At 41.0% G+C, this 3988-nt stretch overlaps 1 pseudogene; it reads right to left on the bottom strand.

Moving 5' to 3' along the window:
- Positions 1–1910: 1910 nt before the first annotated feature.
- On the bottom strand, positions 1911–3172 carry LOC121134050 (annotated as a pseudogene).
- Positions 3173–3988: the final 816 nt, after the last annotated feature.

The following is a 3988-nucleotide window of genomic DNA, read 5'->3' as shown; positions in this document are numbered from 1 at the left end:
CTTGGGGTCTCCCTCTAAGAAGCTGATCATCTATCTCTCAAGATGCATTAAAGCTTTACTGCAGAAGGATCCGAGTGTTCTGCGTCGTTCTTGCTGGCGAGACGGTAGCGCGGGACAATGCTCCTCATGCCTCTGCCTGCTAAATTCTGGGATTGAAGGTGTGTATAACAACCAACCCTGCATAAAGGTCTTCTCCCCTTATCTCTTGTAGTTTTTTTCAGTTTGAAACCATATTTTATTTTATCATTTTAGGATATTAACCACATATCTTTAAGCAGAAAACCCTTTTACCTTATTATAGTATTTTCCTTATAGTTTCTTTAGTGAAGACAAAAAAACCATAATTTCTGGTGTAGAAATGATACTGAGTCTTTATGAAAAAAAAAGAAGACTGTATTTGTTTTTTCCCTGTGGAACTCAGAAGTCTAAAAGCAAAGGACATTTTTCAGAAGAGCAATTTCACCCATTTATGGTAATATTTGCGATATTAGAATATAATTAGGGCATATATAGCTAGAGTCCAAGAGAAGCACACCATGGAAACTACCAAAGGAGAACACACTTGGATAAAAAGAACACTGTGCGAAGTTCAAATTTAAGAATATGTGATGTTTGTCAAAGACTTACACGCGTGCTCTGCTCCAATACAGCTCTTTCTAACATGTAACAAGATGCATCAGTGTCTGCTGTATGAAGCAGCTACATCCACATGAGCATATGATTTCAGATATATGCTGATTTAAATATGCACTCGGGATTTATCGTTTTCTTTATTCTTGCAGCAGAAGGAATGAGAGAAAACCAGCATTAACTACATCGAAGTGTTTAAGAGCTAAATAGGACAAATGAATCTTTCATCATATGTAAACAAATTCTTCAAAATAAAAATATGTATACTTCAACATGAACTCTAAAATCTAAATTGTTTCTCAATTCCATAAGCGTACCTAAAACCAAAGGGAATTCTTTTTTCCGATGACTTCTGATATAATAGGAGTTCACAAGTGTAAAAGTTTAATATTTAATCAAGCAACCCCATAGCCAAGTAAGACACCACAGCTATTACAGGTATGGCCCTACAATTACTCTATGTGCTCCATATGAAATTAAACTGGCAATAAATATGCTTCCACAATTATGTTGTGAATGATAGAAATGAGGATGTTAGGGAAAAGTCACTATCTTTAGTTCAAGAAGATTAAGAGGAGGACAGGCAGACAGATATTTCTAATAGGAAAGGTAATATTTCATAAACATAGAAAGCATTTTTCCTCTATACAGGAATGACATGGAACATTTACTTCAAACAGTAAACAATTGCAGAACTAAGCACTGTAATGCTTTAAAAAATAATAAAAATCGCCCCTGTAGCACAGTGTAAGATTTAAATGCAGCTTGCACAAGGTCAAACAAAACCTTGGACTTGCTGCTGCTCTGTCCAACACTTCAGTCCCATGGGTCAGATCCTAATACTGGTGGTCCCAATAAAATCACTGAAATAGATAATTTTGAAATAAAATGCTAAGAAAAGACAAACCAAGATGCTTCAGTAACTATATATCCAACTCAATCAACTTAAATGGGTTTTATTTGCTTCCCACTAACAAATCTTTATTTCCATTCATGAAAACAGTAAGTCGACCATATTCACCTTCCTTGCCCAGTAAATCAAAGGAAAACTCCAAAAAGATTAGTAAGGAAAATGTAGGAATTAACACCCCCTATATTTAAAAAAATATGTTTAAGGTTGAAAAGTGTTTTAAGTTTGTAATTCCTAATAGGAAAATATTATCTGAATGAAGACCCTAATAGCAAGCCAGGGTAAAATGCTTCAGCCGCATTTGATGCAGAAAGGGATTCTCTTCGAAGCACCCCAGCTCTCCAGATGAGATCAGAGGTACACTGGTTAGTATTATTGCAACTTCCAGTAAGTGAGCTAAGCTGCTCTTCATTCAGCATTGTTATGATATTATGCTTGACCACCAAACTTGGCTGACAATTTACTGATGAGATTCATAACCTTTGGGTTGCTCTGATATTTTGACATATTTGCTGGGTTCTGGGCCACATCCTGGAAAGCCACCATGACTTTTGGATCCTACATGGCTGCAAGAACCTCTCGGTCACTGAGGATTTCATTGAGTCCAGGCATTCCTGCCATTCAAGGTATGCCTCCTCCCATGCCAGGCATTCCCCCAGGAAAACCACCTGGAAAAGAGCCATACTGAATTCCAAACTGGCTTCTGGCTTCTTCTTCCCTTTGGGCTCTCTCTTGCTCCTCTCGAGCCTTCCTCACCCTTTCTATTTCTTTTATCTCTCGCTCTTCACGTTTACGCTCATACTTTCTCCGATGATCAGCAATTTTTTGTGCCCGAGGCTGAACTTCTTTCTGCATTGCACTGGCATCCTCGTCATAATCCGGTTTACCGGCAAGGGCAAGATCACGAGCTGCTTCTTCCCAGTGACCCAGGAGTCTGTGTGTTTTCCCTCGCCCCTTGTATGGCTGAGCTGAGTCTGGGTTTACTTCAATGGCTCTGTCACAGTCTCGAATGTCAGCATTTGGCTTCTGTAATCTGACGAAAACACTGGCTCTCTTGGCATACAGAATAGCCAATCGAGGATTTAGCTTGACGGCGTCAGTGAACAAGTCAATGGCTTTCTGCAGCTCACCATCATTTAGGGCGTCAATGGCAGGCCCATTCTTTTCATTTGTCTGATCCATCATCTCCTCAGTTATCTCTGCATTTCGTCTCCCATTTCTTGAGGGGCACCAGCGTCTGGCTCAATAACACCATCATTGTCAATTTCTACACCACTCTCCTCACTTGATGGTTCATCTGTCTTTATGTTTTCCTGTGTCTTATCCTCTCTTTTTTCTTCCTTGACTTTGTCTTCTGAATTAACTTTATGAGAAGCAGGTTGTACTTTACCCACTATGCCCTCCACCCACTCTCAAAAAACGCACTTCCTAGGTGTGCAGGACGCTCAGATCCTGCGTACACATCTTCAGGAAGGCCCGTAGCTCGCTCACTTTGCGTTGGACCCATGGTCGGAGGCAGGAGGCTGGAGGCCAGGGGCAGCAGAGGAAGCCCAAGGCCAGGGCCGGACGTGGCTCAACGTGATGGAGTAGAAGGGGGCAGCTGCTCCTTTTGTAGTTCTTAATGTATTGCATCTCATAGGTTGAAAGACCTGAAGTAAGCGGGCTTCAGGCTGAATACCCCGGTGATATCCCGAGCTCAATAACCAGACAGTTGGATGCAACTGCAAGATGTTTTTATTTTTTATTTTTTTTACACAGGCGTCTGTGGGCGATTCAGCAGCTCTGCTAACTGAACGTGCCCAGGCCCTAGGACAGCTTTCTTTTTATATACATAATTTTGGCAAGCAAAGTAATAGGGGTATTGTAAGGAGTGGAGCTACTGCAGGTGCAGATCTGGGCAAGCAATAGGGGATTGTCAGAAGTGCGGGCATAACTCATCCTCCCTCGAGAAACCACAAGGTCAGATTTACACTTATCTCTACAGCCTGCCGGTTTCCTTCATTAGCTCTCTGAACCAGATGTTCTTTTTAATTAGACCTTGTTCCTTGTCCAGGGGAAGGGACCTTGGGGGATTTTCCACTGAGGAGACCTTCTCAAAAAAGTAGGGGTGTATTGAGGTTTTTCAAGGTAACTCCTAAATTAACTTTAGATTGGAACCTGGCATAGCAATCTTCGACAAATGAGCCATTAGTAAACATCGACTGCTCTTGTTACTGAAAACTCTTCTACCATGTGAAGAAAGCAAGAGTAAATTACCATACACAGAGAACAAATACCTAGACGCTTCGGGTGGCAGACATGTTACTGAATCCTAATGTTGGTGGTAGATGACTGCACATTGATGACTTCTACAGCTAAGACTGGTTAAAATTCCCTGCTGAGCATCCAACAAAGAAGCATGTGAGTCATGAACAAAACACGACCTTTTCAAAATCAAATTATGGAACA

This window comes from Mesocricetus auratus, unplaced genomic scaffold (genome assembly GCF_017639785.1).
Source record: "Mesocricetus auratus isolate SY011 unplaced genomic scaffold, BCM_Maur_2.0 Super-Scaffold_100025, whole genome shotgun sequence".
NCBI classification, from domain to species: domain Eukaryota; kingdom Metazoa; phylum Chordata; class Mammalia; order Rodentia; family Cricetidae; genus Mesocricetus; species Mesocricetus auratus.
This window is presented reverse-complemented; position numbering and strand designations above follow the sequence as displayed.